The sequence below is a fragment of the Sarcophilus harrisii genome, chromosome 1 (genome assembly GCF_902635505.1).
Source record: "Sarcophilus harrisii chromosome 1, mSarHar1.11, whole genome shotgun sequence".
Lineage (NCBI taxonomy): Eukaryota > Metazoa > Chordata > Mammalia > Dasyuromorphia > Dasyuridae > Sarcophilus > Sarcophilus harrisii.
This window is the reverse complement of record NC_045426.1, coordinates 599,949,863-599,970,461: the sequence shown is the minus strand read 5'-3', so window position 1 is coordinate 599,970,461 and position 20,599 is coordinate 599,949,863.

The following is a 20,599-nucleotide window of genomic DNA, read 5'->3' as shown; positions in this document are numbered from 1 at the left end:
CTTTCTCTCTATGGAAAAGCATCTAGTCTCAGAACACTCTGAAGAAAAGATACTTATAGCTTCACAGTATTGGATAACATTTCAGCTACCTCAAGCATGATTCTCTAAAGGTTAATCTTGTTTGAGGAAACTTAGACTGCTCATCTTGGTCCTGTTCTGTGAGAAATAAACATGAGATGAAGTACAAATAAGGCTATCAGGGAGACTTTATATAATATTAAATATCAAATAAGATGGGTTTCATAAGATCAATTTGATTTTATCATTGGAAATATTTATGACCCTTTTTTAGTTGAAGGAATAAGTCATACTTCCTCTCCTGTACCTTGAACAAATATGTTCATGTGTGTGAATATGTGTAATATTTTTGTTATTTTCATCAAAAATAAGATCATAAAATATAAAATATAATAATTTGAAAAATATATCAGATATTTGAAGCAATGTAATCCTAATCTTTTAAAAATAAGAACTGAAAATCAATAATAGGAAAAAACAATAGAAATAAACTATATGCTTACTAATAAACTTAAAATCGGAAATTCCAGAAAAGTTTCAAATAAAAATGTCTATATCTTTTTAAAGCAAAACAATCAATCATGTTCTCAACCTCATTATTCTAGATCTCTCTCTTTTTACTCTACATACCAAATCATTTGCCTTCCCAATTTCTCTTTTATCATATACTTTCTCTTCATTCACACATCAATGATTTAAATGCAAGCCCCAACACCTTTCACCTATATTTAGGCAGCAGAACTCTAAGTGGACTCCTTGCTTCACTTTTTCCCACTGTAGTCTGTACTAACACCAATGGAATAAAAATTTCCTTATGTGCAAATCTTATAATAGGACTTCATTCCTTAATTGATAGTTGGCTTCCAATTGCCTGGAGGATAAAAATATTCACTTAGCTTTTGAAGCTTTATACAACTTAGTCTCAACTTTTCTTTCTCCATTGGTCCTTATTGGACATTACTCATTCTCTCATGTCCAGTGGTATAGCTAAACTAGCCTCTGTAATTATCAGAAAGAACACATATTGGAAGTAGTCATTCCACATGCATGGAATGCATGTCTTTTTACTTCCAACTTAACATAACCTTTTTGCTTCAAATTCACATCAAATATCAGCTATTTGAAGTTTTTTTTTACCCTGATTCATTAAGGTTCTAATGCCTTGCTTCCTAAACTACCATGTATTTGACAAATTTGTATATATTTTATCCATACCTTGTACTTACACTTTATTTAATATATTTACTTGGTATCTCTTATTAGAATCTAAGATTCTTGCAAGTAGGAATTATTTCATGCTTCATAATTGGGTCTATGTCAGTTAGAAGGTTCAGGTGCATAGTAGAGAACTGACAAACACTTGTTGTTTGAGTAGTTGTAGGGTTTTTACTCAGAGGCTGTTCTTGCTTCTTGTTATCATTGTCATATTTTTTTTAAATTTTGTCCAATTTGTGTGGCTCCATGTGGGATTTTCTTGGCAAAGATACAACAGTGATTTGCCATTTCCTTTTCCAGTTCATTTTGTAGATAAGGAAATTGAGGGAAACAGAGTTAAGTGACTAGCTTAAAATCACATAAGCCAATGAATTTTTGAGGCCACATTTAAACTCAACTCTTTTTGACTTCAGGCCCAGCACTCTATCCACTGCAGCATCAAGATGCTCACTTAGAAGCTTATCCTATGCAATTTAATTGTCAAAACAAGTTGCCTTAAAAAGCCTAGCAACTACCTTAAGCAGCAAACATCTATCTCATTAAGAAGGGGGAAATTCTTAGCAAAACAGTAATAGAATAGAGTAAAAATTCATTAATAAAATTTTCCAGAGAAAGACAAAATTGTGTCTTCTCTCAAAGAGAGAAGTAGTGGATAGAAAAACTAGTTTAAAGGAAGATTGACAATTGATTCTACTTTGTATCATCTGCTCGGCTTGATTTCAATTCCATGGAATAAAATTCAAACCTAGTATCATACCACTATTCTCCAGTCCCCTATCCCTCATTTTCAGCCTTTATTTTGTGTTTCTCACCCCTTAGATTATAGATTTCTTGAGAATTGGGGCATTTTTATTATTATTAATTGTACCATCACTGCTTAACACAGTGCCAGACCCATTAGAGGCTTGTGAATATTTATTGGATTGGATTGGAAAAAAATCCAAGTAGAGTTATTTTCAGAATATTAAAAGATGCAAAAGGAAAGGAGACCACAAAGAGAATATTAACTATTTGAACAAAGCATCAAATGAAGTATTTTTTTCCCCATCAAGGATAGTGGAATAAGTACACTTGTAGCTCAATATAGCCTAATAATAGCCAATTTCACTTGTACTTATTAGGGAAGATAAGCACCTAGGCTGGACTATATATAAGGGAAATGTCTTTGCAATAGGCTACACAATTTTAAAGATATTGAGATACCCAAATATGAATTATGAATTACTCAAATATATGAATTATCCCAATGAAAAAAAGACATGAAAAGAAGTATAAAAACATCAGAAAAATAAACCTGGATTGTAGTAAAACTGAAAATAAAATAAAACAAGCCAAAAGAAGAATAAGAAGAAGAGAGGGAGAACACCAATAATTACCAGAAAATATTTCCACTTTCCTACTCATACAAAATTATCATTAATCATCCATACATCAATCAAAATCATTTTGGTAAAGGTAATTGTAGGTGATGAACAGGTTTCTCTGAGCAATTTTCAACAAAGCAGAAACTTTACCATTTCAAAATTAAATGATACATATAGAACATATAGCGCTAGATGGTTCAGTGGGAAAATCAGTGGGCTTAGAGTCCAAAACACTTCAGTTCAAATCTGGCCTCAGACTTTTACTAGCTACATGACCATGGATAAGTTACTTAAACTCTATTTACCTTAATTGTCTATAAAAGGAAAGAACAAATGATTTTGGTGGCTTTCCCAATAAAATACCACAGACAGTACTGGTGTGGTCCACAAATTCATGACAATCAAAATCAATTGAACAATAACAACAATAAAGAATGTGAGATTCTATTGTGCTTATTATCATTCAATTATGAAAATTATTTACATTTGTAGAATAAAGTGTCATGAGGACAGAGCTAAGATGGTGGAGAAGACATGCTTCATTCTGAGATCCCTTCTACCCTCACTAATGATTTCCAAATTCAATCTCTGAAATAGTGCTTAACTGGTAGAATGCACAAATATTAGGAGTACAACAAAGTAGCAGCAGAAGATAGTCTGGAAGATCACTAGAAAAGGTCTGTCTTGATCAAATAGGAAGAGGTCAGTGTAGGCATGGAGGCAGAACATGGAGGCTAGCCCATGCTGAGAGTGGGTGTGCAGTCTCCAGAGGTGGAGAATTTGCAGCGAGGACTCTTCCACAGATTGGCTGCTCTGCTTTGGTTACAAAGCAGTAGATCAGCAGAGAATCAGCACAAATGCCAAAGACAGAGTATACTACAAAATGCCACAGTTTTTCAGGACCTGGCCAAATCCACCCAGCATGGGGAGGGATTCAGCATGACCATAACAAAACTACATACCTGCATCCGCAGCACAGGGGTCTGCCTGGGTCAGTGACACTTCTGCTGCTCAGCTACTTGTCCCAGGGCAGCCATTGTTCTACAGCTTGACTGCTTATACCAGGGCAGCTGCTGTGCAGAATAGGGCAGTAACACTTCTGGCATGTCAGGGCTATGCCCAGAGTAGTCACACTTCCAGCACAGTGAGGGCTCTACCCAAGGAACTCATACTTCTGCAGCTTGGCCACTCTTTGCAACCCATTCTCAGGACAGCTACTGTCCATCTGTCCCTGCTCTGTAGAGGAAACTGGGAAGCTCCTTGTCCTGAAGGCAGACCCCAAGGACTTTTTAAAAAAATGAGTAGAAAAGCAAAGCCAGCTCTAACTATAGATAGCTTCTATACAGAAAGAGAACAGATTTCCAATCCTAAGCAAACTAACAGAAGACTCTAGACAAAACCCCAAAGAGGGATATGATCTAGTCCCAATCACACAAGGATTTCCTGGAAGAAATTATAAAAGATCTTAAAAGAGGACTAGAAGAAACATGGGGAAAGGAAAGAGAAACTCTGTAAGAGAGTGTGGAAAAGGCATATAACTAATTAAAAGAAAGATTTTACAAGTGGAAAAAGAAAACAACTCCCTGAAATGTGAGTTGGAAAAGGTAAAGAACTCACAGGGGAACAGAATTTGTGAATTGGAAAAGATAAATAACTCCCAGAAAAGTAGGATTTGTGAACTGGAAAAAGAAAATAACTCATTAAAAAAAAATTTGTGGAATGGAAAAAAATTCCATAGAGCAAAACAACTCATGAAAAGAATCAATTGGACATATACAAAAAGAAGTAAAAAAAAGTAAATGAAGAAAATAATTCATTAAAAACCAGAATTGAACAAATGGATACGAATGATTCATTGAGAAATCAAGAATCAGTCAAGGAAAACAAAAACAAAAACAAAAACAAAAAAAAAAAAAAAAAAAGAAAGAAAAAATAGAAAAAATGTTAAATATCTACTTAGAAAAACAACAGACCTGGAAAATAGATCTGGGAGAGATAATCTGAGGATTATTGGGCTCCCTGAAAACCATGATGAAAAAAAGAGCCTAGACACTAATTTTCAAGAAATCATCAAAAAGAACATCCCAGATGTAAAAAAACATCTAAAGAAAATAGGCATTGAAAGAATTCATTGAACAGCTTTTGAAAAAGACCCAAAAATAAAAACTCCAAGGAATATTGTGGCTAAATTTCAGAACTATCAGACTAAGAAAAAAATATTACAAGTAGCCAAGAAAACAAAAGAAAACAATTCAAATACTAAGGAGCCACAATAAGGATCACTCAGGATCTAACTGCTTCCACATTAAAGGATTGAAGGGCCTGAAAGCTGATATTCCAAAAGGCAAAAGAACTTGGAATGCAGCCAAGAATCAACTAACCAGCAAAGCTGAGCATTTTCTTCTAGGGAAGAAGATGGACATACAATGAAACAGATGAATTCCATTTATTCCTAATGCAAAAACCAGAGCTAAAGAAAAATTTGTCCACCAATTATAGGACTCAAGAGAAGCATAAAAAGATGAAAATAACTCTTGAGAACTGTATTTCTGTTACACACATACATAAAGAGTGCATGTATAATTTGATTTTACTGTTATAATATAAAAAGGGGAATTAAAAGTTGAAAGGGGATTGTATCAGAAAAAGGGAAAAGTGAAGATAAAAGGAGGGAAATTATATCTCACAAAGAGGCAAAGGAAACATATTATATCTGAGGGAATGAAGAGAGGGGAATGAATATAGTGTGAATCTTACTCTTATCAGATTTGGCTCAAGGAGAAAATATTAGACATACTTGGTTTACAGAGAAATTTCTCTCACCTCATTAAAAAGTGGAAGAGGAAAAGGGAAAAGTATAGACTAAATAGAAGGGAATACAGAAAGAATAAGGGAAAAGTATAAGAAAGAGGAAGGTACTCAAAGGAAATGGAGGGATTCTAAAGTGGGAGAGCTGTGTGAGGCAAGTGGTGCCCATAAGTTTAATACTGGGGAGGGGCCAAAGGTGGAAAGAAAAAGAAAAGTATAATCTGGAGATAATCAGATGGCAGGAAATACAGAATTACTAACTTTAACCATAAATGTGAATGAGATGAACTCTCCCATAAAGTGCAGGCAGAGAGCAGACTGGATCAAAAGTCAGAATCCTACAATATATTGTTTACAGGAAATACATTTAAAGCAGGGTGATACATATAGAGTAAAGATGAAAGACTGGAGTAGAATCTATTATGCTTCAGGTGAAGTTAAAAAAAAAAAAGCAGAGGTAGCCATTTTGATCTCAGATCAAGCAAAAGCAAAAATTGATCTAATTAAAAGAGATAAGGGAGGAAACTATATCTTGCTAAAGGAGAGCTTAAACAATGATGTAATATCAATACTAAACATATATGCAAGAAATAGTAGAGCATCTAACTTCCTAAAGGAGAAGTTAAGAGAGTTGCAAGAAGAAATAGAAAGCAAAACTATAATAGTGGGAGATCTCAACCTTGCACTTTCAGAATTGGATAAATGAAGCCACAAAACAAATAAGAAAGAAATTAAATAATATAGACTGCTCAGATTAATTGGAGGAGGAATTAAATGCTTAAACAGTCCCATTTTAGAAAAAGAAATAGAACAAGCTATTATCAACTCCCTAAAAAAAAAAATCCCCAGGACCAGATGGATTTACATGTGAATTTTATCAAACTTTTAAAGAACAATTAACTCTAATGATATAAAAATGATTTGAAAAAATAGGGAATGAAAGATTCCTACCAAATTTCTTTTATGACACAGACATGGCACAGATATCTAATCCAAGTAGGTTGAAAACAGAGAAAAAAAATTATAGACCAAACTCCCTAATAAATATTGATGCAAAGTAATAACAGAAAATCATCCCCAGGATAAAACACCATGACCAAGTAGTATTTATAGCAGGAATGCAGGGCTGGTTCAATATTAAGAAAATTATTATCATAATTGACTATATTAATAACCAAATTAACAAAAACCTTATGATCATCTCAATAGATGCAGAAAAAGCATTTGATAAAACCCAACATCCAGTCCTATTAAAAACACTTGAGAGAATAGGAATACATGGACTTTTCCTTAAAATAGTCAGTAGCATTTATTTAAAACCATCAGTAAGCATCATATGTAATGGGGATAAACTGGAATCATTCCCAATAAGATCAGGAGTGAAACAAGATTGCCCACTATCACCATTACTATTCAATATTGTATTAGAAATGCTAACTTCAGCAATAAGAGTTTTGAAAGACATTAAAGGAATTAGAGTAGGTAATGAGGAAACCAAATTATCACTCTTTGCAGATGATATGATGATATACTTGGAGAACCCTAGAGATTTGACTAAAAAGCCATTAGAAATAATCCACAACTTTAGCAAAGTTGCAGGATACAAAATAAACCTATGTAAGTCACCAGCATTCTTATATATCACTAACAAAATCCAATAGCTAGAGATACAAATAGAAAATCCATTTAAAGTAATTGCCAATAATATAAATTGGGAATCTATCTACCAAGGTAAAGTTAGGAACTATACTAGCAAAACTACAAAACACTTCCCACACAAATAAAGCCTAAGCAACTGGAAAAATATTAACTGCTCTTGAATAGGGCGAGTGGATATAATAAAGCTGACAATACTATCTAAACTAATCTATTTATTTAGTGCTATACTAATCAGACTCCCCAAAAATCTATTGTAAGGACTAGAAAAAATAACAACAAAATTCATCTGGAAGAACAAAAACTTGAAACTTTCAAGGGAACTAATGAAAAAAAAAATCAAATGAAGATGGCATAGCTGTACCAGATCTAAAACTATATTATAAAGCAGTGGTCACCAAAACCATTTGGTATTGGCTAAGAAATAGACTAGTTGATCAGTGGAATAGCTTAGGTACACAGGACAAAATAATCAATAACTATAATAATCTAGTGTTTCACAAACCCAAAGACCCCAGCTTTTGGGATAAGAATTCACTGTTTAACAAAAACTGCTGGGAAAACTGGAAAGTAGTATGGCAGAAACTAAGCATTGATCCATACTCAACACCGTACACCAAGATAAGGTCAAAATGGCTTCATGATCTAGGCATAAAAAATGAGATTATAAATAAATTAGAACATAGGATTCTTTACCTCTAAGACCTGTAAAGAAGGAAGGAATCTATGACCTAAGAAGAATAGAAATTATTATTGATCACAAAATAGAAAATTTGGATTATATCAAATTAAAAAGCTTTTGCACAAACAAAATTAATGCAGACAAGATTCAAAGGGAAGCAATAAACTGGGAAAACTATTTTTATAGTCAAAGGTTCTGATAAAGGCCACATTTTGAAAATATATAGAGAACTGACTCTAATTTATAAGAAATCAAGCCATTCTCCAATTGATAAATGGACAAAGGATATGAACAGATAATTTTCAGATGATGAAAATGAAATGATGAAATTTCACCTATATGAAAAAGTGTTCCAAATTATTATTGATTAGAAATACAAATTAAGACAACTCTGAGATACCACTATATACCTCTCAGATTGACTAAGATGACAGGAAAAAATAATGTCAAATGTTGGAGGGGGTGTGGGAAAATTGGGACACTGATACATTGTTGGTGGAATTGTGAATGTATCCAACCATTCTGGAGAGCAATTTGGAAGTATGCTCAAAAAAATTATCAAAATGTACATACTCTTTGATCCAGCAGTGTTACTACTGGGCTTATATCGCAAAGAAATCTTAAAGAAGGGAAAGAGACCTGTATGTGCACAAATGTTTGTGGCTGCCCTTTTTGTACTGGCTAGAAACTGGAAATTGAATGGATACCCATCAGTTGGAGAATGGTTGAATAAGTTGTGGTATATGAATGTTATGGAATATTATTTTTTGTAAGAAATGACTAGGAGGATGATTTCAGAAAGGCCTAGAGAGACCTACATGAACTGATGCTGAGTAAAATGAGCAGAACCAGAAGATCATTACACACTTCAACCAATACTATATGAAGATCAATTCTTATGGACATGGCTCCCTTCAACAATGAAATGAATCAAATAAGTTCCATTTGTTCAATAATAAAGAGAACCAACTACACCCAGTGAAAGAACTATGGAAAATGAATGTGAAAAACAGCATAACATTTCTACTTTTTCTGTTTTTGTCTGCTTGCATTTTTTATTTCCTTCTCAGGTTATTTTTACCTTATTTCTAAACCCAATTTTTCTTGTGCAGCAAAATAACTGTATGGACATGTATACATATGTTGTGTTTAACATATACATTTAACATATTTAACATGTATTGGTCTACCTGCCATGTAGGGGTGGGGGAGGAGGAAAGGAGGGGAAAAGTTGGAACAGAAGATTTTTTAAAAAATTTATTTATTTAATAGCCTTTTATTTACAGGTTATATGCATGGGTAACTTTACAATATTAACAATTGTCAAACCTCTTGTTCCAATTTTTCACCTCTTACCCCCCACCCCTTCCCCCAGATGGCAGGATGACCAGTAGATGTTAAATATATTAAAATATAACTTAGATACACAATAAGTATACATGACCAAAACATTATTTTGCTGTACAAAAAGAATCAGACTCTGAAATATTGTATAATTAGCTTGTGAAGGAAATCAAAAATGCAAGTGGGCATAAATATAGGGATTGGGCGTTCAATGTAATGGTTTTTAGTCATCACACAGAGTTCTTTTTCTGGGCATAGCTGGTTCAGTTCATTACTGCTCCATTAGAAATGATTTGGTTGATCTCGTTGCTGAGGATGGCCTGATCCATCAGAACTGGTCATCATCTAGTATTGTTGTTGAAGTATATAATGATCTCCTGGTCCTGCTCATTTCACTTAGCATCAGTTCGTGTAAGTCTCTCCAGGCCTTTCTGAAATCATCCTGTTGGTCATTTCTTACAGAACAGTAATATTCCATAATTTTCATATACCACAATTTATTCAGCCATTCTCCAACTGATGGACATCCATTCAGTTTCCAGTTTCTAGCCACTACAAAAAGGGCTGCCACAAACATTCGTGCACATACAGGTCCCTTTCCCTTCTTTATAATCTCTTTGGGATATAAGCCCAGTAGTAACACTGCTGGATCAAAGGGTATGCACAGTTTGATAACTTTTTGAGCATAGTGAAACAGAAGATTTTGCAAGCATCAATGCTTAAAAATTACCCACGCATATATTTTGTAAATAAAAACCTATAATAATAAAAAGAATAAGTGCCACTTTAATGTCTCCTTTTCCAAGTTACATGCTAGCCATACATTAAAAATTATTCAAGATTCTTTGGAAGATGTAAGAAAAGAAGGTGTTCTGTTCAATCATCCTTTGACAAATAGTTCAAGATGAGAAATAAAGCAAGGGGATGTGTGCTTAGTAAATATATTCACTGTTATAATAACAGAAATCCTTCACAAAACATAAGTTGAAGAGGAAATCTCTCCTTGAAGTGCTTCTGTTTGCAAATGGCATTGAATTTAATGCAATGAGATAATACATGAAAGTCACAGCACAGCTTTCTGGAAGAGAAATCTAATCATAGAGTGTGGGCTGTACAGATATGCTAGAAAAACTTTTTAAAAATGCAAGATTTATTTCCAATATTTCAATATGTATATGCATAGAGATATTATATAACCTCTCTGTTTCTATCTCTCTCTTTTTGTTTCTATCTTTCTGTCTTCACAAACACATACTGTGTGTGTGTGTGTGTGTGTGTGTGTGTATGTGTGTATAATACATAGAGTACAACTTATGTTTAAAACAGACTATAACTCGATAATGATTTGGCAGAAGTTTGATAGATTATCTTTAGTAAATTACAAAGCTTCTTTTCTCCAAACATTTCATAAAAAGAAATATTCTCCTTGTGAAACATTTTGTTGGTAGTTATATAACAATGAAATATGAAGTGAAAATTCTCAGAAGTAAAATGTATATCATACATGAGTCAATGGAGAAGAGAAACATAGTATGTATGACTAGATAATAATATACAAATAATGATCAACTTTAAAAATAAGAGATAAGAAAAAATAATCAAGATGTTACACATAGTAAGAAATAATAAATTGGTCATATTGCAAAAATGAGGTATGGGAAATACATGACAAATGTTCCACTGTAACCCTTGCAATGCTAGGAAAAAGAAAGGGATGCATATAACAAATCAGTCAGTTTTTCTATGAAAAACAAATTATAGGGCATTAGAAACAATAACACAGTGTGAACATTATAGATGGGTTATAATCTCCCCCTAAATTAAGTCACAGATCTATTCACAAAATTAAATACTGATAGTTTTTCACATTGCTTGAACTTTTTTTTTCTCTTTAAACCTCATATTCCAGTTCTTTACCCTTTACTTCGAAATATGAACTTATTTATTGATAAAATGTAACTTAGGTAATTTGAATTATTCCAACTCTACTTGTTCCTATATGAAACTTATTGGTGTCTTCATACATTATCTGAAATTATGAGTGAAGATATAGCATTCCTTCTGACCAGTGCTAAAGCCTGTACTCAAGCCTTTGACCTCATCTTTACCTCTCTCAGTAAACCAAACTAGTAAAGCCAGCTTCTGAGCATACTAAGATCTTCTCCCTTTTCTGGCTAATTTCCTAGCTCACAGTAAATTTCTTGGTACTCCATTTTTGTTAATGGTATTTTGATTGACTTAGTTACTTATGCTTGATATCTGAGTCATTATTTTCTATTTTTCCTTAATCACATCCCTTGAATATTAATCAACATCTCCTGTGGATTTTACATGTGTCAATCAATAAACAAATATGTTTAATTTTCTACAATCTTCCAAACACTATGTTAGTCACAACATGCATAAATATAAAAAATGAGAAAATAAATGAGAGAATTCTTTCCACCTTTTTTTGACTTTTATTTTTATTCTAATCCTAGGATTTTTTGGAGCCCTTAATATACCTTTAGGTCTTCAGGCACTGAGGCTAGAACAAACAGTATTACCTACAGAAAACAGATAATACAAAGGCAAGAGATACACAAATAGTAAACTAACTATCTAAGGACTCACTATTCATAAATATTTAATTTTAAGGATCATATAGGTAGGTGGTATATTTATGGACTAGTAGGAAATGTGAGTTTTGCAAAAAAGTAGGAATTTTAAGTTACTATTTTTATAGGCTTTGTCTATTCAGGTCTGTTTTTATCAAAGCAGTCATTTTACATTAGGGAACTAAATTTGATCAGAAACTCATAGGTGAAAAAAAGACAGCAAGGAAAAGAGAGATTGACACTGGATGGTTATGATAAAAAGGATGGTTGACAAGGAATTTGAGAAGTTTTAGGGCTTCTCATCGTTAGGATTTTTGTGCTTGAAAGTAAATGTTCATTATTGTTCAAAAAGTTATCAAACTGTGCATACCCTTTGATCCAGCAGTGTTACTACTGGGCTTATATCCCAAAGAGATTATAAAGAAGGGAAAGGGACCTGTATGTGCACGAATGTTGGTGGCAGCCCTTTTTGTAGTGGCTAGAAACTGGAAACTAAATGGATGTCCATCAGTTGGAGAATGGCTGAATAAATTATGGTATATGAATATTATGGAATATTACTGTTCTGTAAGAAATGACCAACAGGATGATTTCAGAAAGGCCTGGAGAGACTTACACGAACTGATGCTGAGTGAAATGAGCAGGACCAGGAGATCATTATATACTTCAACAACAATACTATATTGATTTGGCTTAGATGCTTTAATATAGTCATAAAATATTTGCTCTTAACCATCTCAGAATTCTGAGAAATTATTAAAATAATTAGGTCATCCTTAATTATACCAGGTATCGGTTATATAAAATGTAGATGCACTGAATTTCAGTAAAGATATGAAGATAATTACATAATTTTTGTCACCTACTAGAATGATTGAACTTGTCCAAACAGATGGTAGAACACCAGATAGGGGAATAGTTTTGACAATGCACTTGAATTTGAAATGTTAGCTAAAATTTAATTTGTCAAAGAAAGGGTTCACAGACTGGTTGGAGAAAAAAGAAATAATTATCTACCTATCCAAATATTTACCTGCTTGCTTATGCATATTTCTTTTGCATGATTTTTTAATGAGTTAATGATTTAGCTCAATTTATTATAACATTAATCAGATCTAAAGGGAGCTACCTTTTTACACCATCCCCCCCTAGTAAAGCTATGAAAAGATCTTATGTTGGTTACAATAAAACTGTAAAAATAAATGTTAAAATAAAAGTTTTATCAGTATTTGGGGCATTTATTTCACTTGCAGAAATGGATTTTAGAATGTATTGTTTTGCTTGTAATAGAAAGCAAATACAATTCTCTCAAAATCAACTTATTTTATTTATTGAATTACTGCTTTTTTTTAATTGCTCAACAATAGAGATTTCTTATGTGTGGGGAACTATCAGTAGCAAACTCTTGTCTCTTAATTTGAAAGTCACATTTTTGCAAATTAATGACAGTGAAAAAAGTATTGCTCCTCAGGATGCATAATTCCATTCTACTGCTGCTTTCTCTTCAATTGCTTATCAGGTCCTTTACAATTTGTAGGCTGACCTTTTATCTACTACATCATTCTATCTTTCTAGACTTTACTTATCTTTTGAAAAATTGCAGTGGTGATTTATGAAATACTTTGCAATTATTTTCTAATATAATTAAACATTATTGAATTTTAAATAAGAAACATTGAACTCTATTATTATTATTACTATTACCATTATATAGTAAGAAAATTACTTTGTCATCCATACTCAGTGGTGTACAGTTAGATTTACTATGTGCAATGATAACTTTTAGAAACTTATCAAGTGGGAAATTGCTATATTTAATGAGATATGCAAGTCTAATACTAAGGGTTTCTTCACATTCTCATATTTAAGTCATGGAATGAGATTTCTTATATTTTTTCTACTACCAGAGTCATTCATTTTTAATATGTTGTATTTTTGCCTATTTGAATTATTTGCAGCGTTTCACACAAAAAGTGTCACTGATATTAAAGCAAAATCAGGAGTTACATATTCAATAAATTCATATTATTTTTCTTTTGAAATCTTTTGCTCTCGTTATACACATACCTTTAGTATTCATTTTTTCATTTCTTTATTACTAGTGATATTATTCCTGAAAGAAAAATGGTCATCTTCTTCTAGTTTTTCAAACATGCTCATGTTTCTTTTTAGGCCTGATACTTTGGGATTCTAAAACCCCTGCTAAATGTTTCTAGAGAGACATTCTTGGCAAAAATCATTACCTATTACTGACAAATTAAGTGTTCTGATCTCAACTTTTAGAATACCAGTGTGCTCTGAGAAAATAAACAACAAAACAAAAATTCTTGCTTTGCTTGGTCTAAAAAAATACCTAAAGAATTTCCGGCCCTACAGGTAAAGCATTTTCCTTCCCTGTGAAGATATTATTAAAGAATAGGAGATGTATTAGATGGACTCTTTTAAACTAGGATTTAGAAATTGGAAGAAAGTGGGGAGAACATGGATTATATGGAACAAATTATATTTGAATCTGAAATTATGAGTTTATTTTTGATTCATTTTCTCACTATTGTCATGTGTTCTACTCTTTTTGATCTGGTCAGACAAGTTCTGACATTCTTACAGCATTGGAAAACACCCTAAAACATGTTCTTTATGTAATTAAGAGTTTTTCAACCAAAACAGAGCAGAACATACTTCAGAACTTGATACTTCCACAATAGAATTCATCCAAAGTTTTTTTTTTATAATATCTTTTTATATACAAAATATATGCATGGGTAATTTTTCAACATTGACCCTTGCAAAAACTTCTATTCCCTTTCTTCCACCCCCTTCCCTAGATGACAGGTATTCCCATGCATGTTAAATATGTTAAAGTATATGGCAAATACAATATATATATATATATATATATATATATATATATATACACATATTTATACAGTTATCTTATTGTACAAAAAAGAACTGATTTAGAAAGAAGAGAAGAAAAAACAAAAATGCAAACAAACAATAACAGAAAGAATGAAAATGTTATGTTGTGGTCCATACTCATTTCCAAGTATTGTTTCCTGGATGTAGCTGGTTCTGTTCATTACAGATCAATTGGAACTGATTTGGATCCTCTCATTGCTGAAGAGAGCCACGTCCATCAGAACTGATCATCATATAGAACTGATCATTCTTCTGGTGGAACTGACTGGAGGTACAGAGAGATTCATTGCATCTTCCAACTTGGTGCTGGCTGGAGGCTGAAGAAAGCAGAGGCAGAAGCCAAGGACAAAGCTGCAAGATCTCTTGGAGCCAGGCAGAGAGATAGGCCTCAACTAACCGGGCTAATTTGTAAGGAGAAATAAATGTTTGCATTTTATCAGCTGGCTGCGATTTTGGAGTAATTATTTATTTCAACTGAGACTAAGGCTGCCTCCAAAAAAAAAACAAACCTCCACATTTTGTGTATTGTTGTTGAAGTATAAAATGATCTCCTGGTTCTATTCATTTCACTTAGCATTATTTCATGTATGTCTCTCCAAGCCTCTCTGTATTCATCCTGCTGGTCATTACTTATAGAACAATAATATTCCATAATTTTCATATACCACAATTTATTCAGCCATTCTCCAAATGGTGCCCACCATTCAATTTCTAGTTTCTAGTCACTACGAAAATGGTTGCCACAAACATTTTTGCACATATGGGTCCCTTTCCTTTCTTTAATATCTCTTTGGGATATAAGGCTTGTAGTAACAGTGCTGGATTAAAGGGTATTCACAGTTTGATAACTTTTTGAGTATATTGCTAAATTGCTCTCCAGAATGGTTAAATCCATTCACAACTTCATCAACAATGCATTAGTGTCTCACTTTTTCCACATCCCCTCCAAAATTTGTCATTATCTTTTCCTGTTACCTTTGCCAATCTGAAAGGTGTATAGTGGTATCACAGAGTTGTCTTAATTTGCATTTCTTTGATCAGTAGTGATTTGGAACACCCTTTCATATGAGTAGAAATAGTTTCAATTTCATCATCTGAAAACTGTTCATATCCTTTGACCATTTATCATTTGGAGAATGGCTTGATTCTTATAAATTAGAGTCGATTCTCTATGTATTTTGGAGATGAGGCTTTTATCAGAACTTTTAGCTGTAAAAATGTTTTCCCAGTTTATTGCTTCCCTTCTAATCCTGTCCGCATTAGTTTTATTTGTATAAAAACTTTTTAACTTAATATAATCGAAATTTTCTATTTTGTGATCAATGATGACCTCTAGTTCTTCTTTGTTCACAAATTCCTTCCTCCACAGATTTGAGAGGTAAATGATGCTATATTCTTCTAATTTATTTATAATCTCATTCTTTATGCCTAGATCATGAACCCATTTTGATCTTCTCTTGGTGTCCGGTGTTAAGTAGGGGTCAATGCCTAGTTTCTGCCATACTACTTTCCAATTTTCCCAGCAATTTTTGTCAAATAATGAATTCTTATCCCAAAAGCTGGGATCTTTGGTTTTGTCAAACTAGATTGCTACAGTTATTGATTATTTTGTCCTGTGAATCTAACCTATTTCATTGATCAATTAGTGTATTTCTTAGCCAATACCAAATGGTTTGCGTGACCACTGCTTTATAATGTAGTTTTAGATCAGGTACAACTAGGCCACCTTTCATTTGATTTTTTTTTTTTTCATTAGCTCCCTTGAAATTCTTGAAGTTTTGTTCTTCTAGAAGAATTTTCTTGTTATTTTTCTTGGTCATTAATATAGTTTCTTGTGAGTCTAATTGGTATAGCACTAAAGAAATAGATTAGTTTAGGAAGTATTGTCATCTTTATTATATTAGCTTGACCTATCCAGGAGCACATACTATTTTTCCAATTGTTTAGATCTAACTTTATTTATGGGGAAAGTGTTTTGTAGTTTTGCTCATATAGTTCCTGACTTTCCCTGGGCAAATAGATTCCCAAATATTTTATATTATCAACAGTTATTTTATATAAATTTTCTCTTTGTATCTCTTGCTGTTGGATTTTGTTAGTGATGTATAAAAATGATGATGATTTGTGTGGATTTTTTGGGGTGGTCTTTGGGTTTGTCAAACACTAGATTGCTATAATTATTGACTATTTTGTCCTGTGAACCCAATCTATTTCACTGATCAATTAGTCTATTTCTTAGTCAATATCAAATGGTTTTGATAAGCACTGCTTTATAATAATTCTAGATCTAGTATTGCTTCATTTGATTTTTTTTCATTAGTTCCCTTGAAATTCATGACCTTTTGTTCTTCCAGATGAATTTTGCTGTTATTTTTTCTAAGGTAATAAAATAATTTTTTGGGAGTCTCATTGGTATAGCACTAAATAAATAGATTAGTTTAGGTAGTATTGTCATCTTTACTATATTTGCTCAATGTACTCAAGAGCAATTAATATGTTTCCAATTGGTTAGAACTGACTTTATTTGTGTGGAAAGTGTTTTATGGTTTTGCTCATATAGTTCCTGACTTTCCCTTGGCAGACAGATTCCCAAATATTTTATACTATTGGTAGTTACTTTAAATGGAATTTCTCTTTGTAACTCTAACTCTCAGATTTTGATAGTGATATATAAGAATGCTAATGACTTATGTGGCTTTGTTTTGTACCCTGCAACTTCGCTAAAGGTGTGGATTATTTCTAATAGCTTTTTAGTCAAATCTCTGGGGTTCTCTAAATATACCATCATATCAGCGAAAAGGGATAATTTAGTTTCCTCATTACCTACTCTAATTCCTTTAATCTCTTTCTCAACTCTTATTGCCAAGGCTAGCATTTCTAATAAAATATTAACTATTAATGGTGATAGTGGGCAACCTTGTTTTATTCCTGATTTTATTGGGAATGGTTCCAGTTTATCATCATTAGTATGATGTTTCCTATTGGTTTTAAACAAATACTACTGACTATTTTAAGGAAAAATTCATTTATTCCTATACTCTCTAGTGTTTTTAATAGGAATGGGTGTTGGATTTTATCAAATGATTTTTCTTCATCTATTGAGATGATCATATGGTTTTTGTTAATTTGGTTATGGATATAGTCAATTATTGTGAAGATCGTGTATTTTTAAATCAGCAGGAGTCAGGAATTCAGGTTAGGGGAAAATCGTCAGTCTTTATTCTCAGTGAAGAAGGATCGGAGGTGGAAGAGAATCGGCGATAGCAATGTGTGCAGCTGAGTCAAGAAGCTAGCTCGACCAGCAGCCACACAACCAGCTTCTCGGAGTTTCAAACCCAGGCCCAATCTCTCCCAGCTTCTCTTCCTGTCTCTCTCTCTGCCTCCACCCACCAAAATCGTCATTTCCTATACAACACATCAGAACTTGCATGGAGAGTGGGCAGGGACCGTTCTTTATCCAATCATGTATATTAATAGAGTATAGCCCAATTACTATTTAGCCTCACGTACTTGGGACCTCAGTGCATCAACTCAAACCTCAGCCCATTACAAATTATGCTAATAGTTTTCCTAATATTGAACCAGCCTGGCATTCTTGGACTAAATCTTATTTAGCTGTGGTGTATTATCTTGGAGATGGTTTTCTGTAATTTTTTTTAATTGTAACTTTTTATTGACAGAACATATGTCTGGATAATTTTTTACAACATTATCCTTTGCACTCACTTCTGTTCCAACTTTTCCCTTCCCTCCCTCCACCCCCTTCCCTAGATGACAAGCAGTCTCATACATGTTAATTATGTTATAGTATATCCTAGATACAATATATGTGTGCAGAATCCAACAGTTCTCTTGTTGCACAGGAAGAATTGGATTCATAAGGTAAAAATAACTTGGGAAGAAAAACATAAATGCAAACACTTTACACTCATTTCCCAGTATACTTTCTTTGGATGTAGCTGCTTCTGTCCATCATTGATCAGTTGAAACTGAATTAGATCTTCTCTTCGTTGAAGAAATCCACTTCCATCAGAATACATCCTCATACAGCATCATTGTTGAAGTATATAATGATCTCCTGGTTCTGCTCATTTCACTTAGCCTCAGTTCATATAAGTCTCTCCAAGCCTTTCTGTATTCATCCTGCTGGTCATTTCTTACAGAACAATAACATTCCATAACATTCATATACCACAATTTACCCAACCATTCTTCAATTGATAGGCATCCACTCAGTTTTCAGTTTATAGCCACTAAAAACAGGGCCACTACAAACATTTTGGCACATATAGGATCCTTTCCCTTCTTTAGTATTTCTTTGGGATATAAGCCCAGTAGTAGCACTGCTGGATCAAAGGGTATGCACAGTTTGATAATTTTTTGGGCATAATTCCAGATTGCTATCCAGAATGATTGGATTCATTCACAACTCCACCAACCATGCATGAGTGTCCCAGTTTTCCCACATCCCCTCCAACATTCATCATTATTTTTTCCTGTCATCTTAGCCAATCTGACAGGTGTGTTGTGGTATCTTAGAGTTGCCTTAATTTGTATTTCTCTGATCAATAGTGATTTGGAACACTCTTTCATATGAGTGGAAATAGTTTCAATTTCATCATCTGAAAATTGTTCGTATCATTTGAACATTTAGCAATTGGAGAATGGCTTGATTTCTTTTAAATTAGTCAATTCTCTATATAGTTTGGAAATGAGGCCTTTATCAGAACCTTTAACTGTAAAAATGTTTTCCAAGTTTGTTGCTTCCCTTCTAATTTTGTTTGCAATAGTTTTGCTTGTACAAAAGCTATTTAATTTGATATAATCAAAATTTTCTATTTTGTGATCAATAATGATCTCCAGTTCTTCCTAGGTCACAAATTCCTTCCTCTTCTACAAGTCTGAGAGGTAAACTATACTATGTTCCTCTAATTTATTTATGCTCTTGTTCTTTATGCCTAAACCATGGACCCATTTTGATCTTATCTTGGTATATGGTGTTAAGTGTGCATGCCTAATTTCTGACAAACTAATTTCCAATTTTCCTAGCAGTTTTTGTCAAATAATAAATTCTTATCCCAAAAGTTGGGATCTTTGGGTTTGTCAAACACTAGATTGCTATAGTTATTGACTATTTTGTCTTGTAAACCTTACATATTCCACTGATCAACTAATCTATTTCTTAGCCAATACCAAATGGTTTTGGTGACTGCTGCTTTATAATATAGTTTTAGATCAGGTACAGTTAGGCCACATTCATTTGATTTTTATTTTCATTAATTCCCTTGAATTCTTGACTTTTTTTTCTTCCATATGAGTTTTCTTGTTATTTTTTCTAGGTCATTAAAATAGTTTCTGGGAATCTGATTGGTATGGCACTACATAAATAGATTAGTTTAGGGAGTATTGTCATCTTTATTATGTTTGCTCGGCCTATCCAAGAGCACTTAATATTTTTCCAATTATTTAAATATGACTTTATTTGTGTGGAAAGTTTTTTGTAATTTTGCTCATATAATTCCTGACTTTCCTTTGGTAGATAGATTCCCAATATTTTATGCTGTCGACAGTTATTTTGAATGGAATTTCTCTTTGTATATATTGCTATTGGATTTTGTTGGTGATGTATAAAAATGCTGAGGATTTATGGGGATTTATTTTGTATCCTGCAACTTTGCTAAAGTTACACATTATTTCTAATAACATTTTAGTAGAATTTTGGGGGTTCTCTAAGTATACCATCATATCATCAGCAAAGAGTGATAATTTGGTTTCCTCATTACCTATTCTGATTCCTTTAATCTCTTTCTCGACTCTTATTGCAAAGCTAGTGTTTCTAATACTATATTGAATAATAATGGTGATAATGGGTAACTTTGTTTCACTCCTGATCTTATTGGGAATGGTTCCAGTTTTTCCCCATTGCATATGATGCTGACTGACAACTTTAAATATATACTCTTGACTATTTTAAGAAAAGTCCATTTATTCCTATA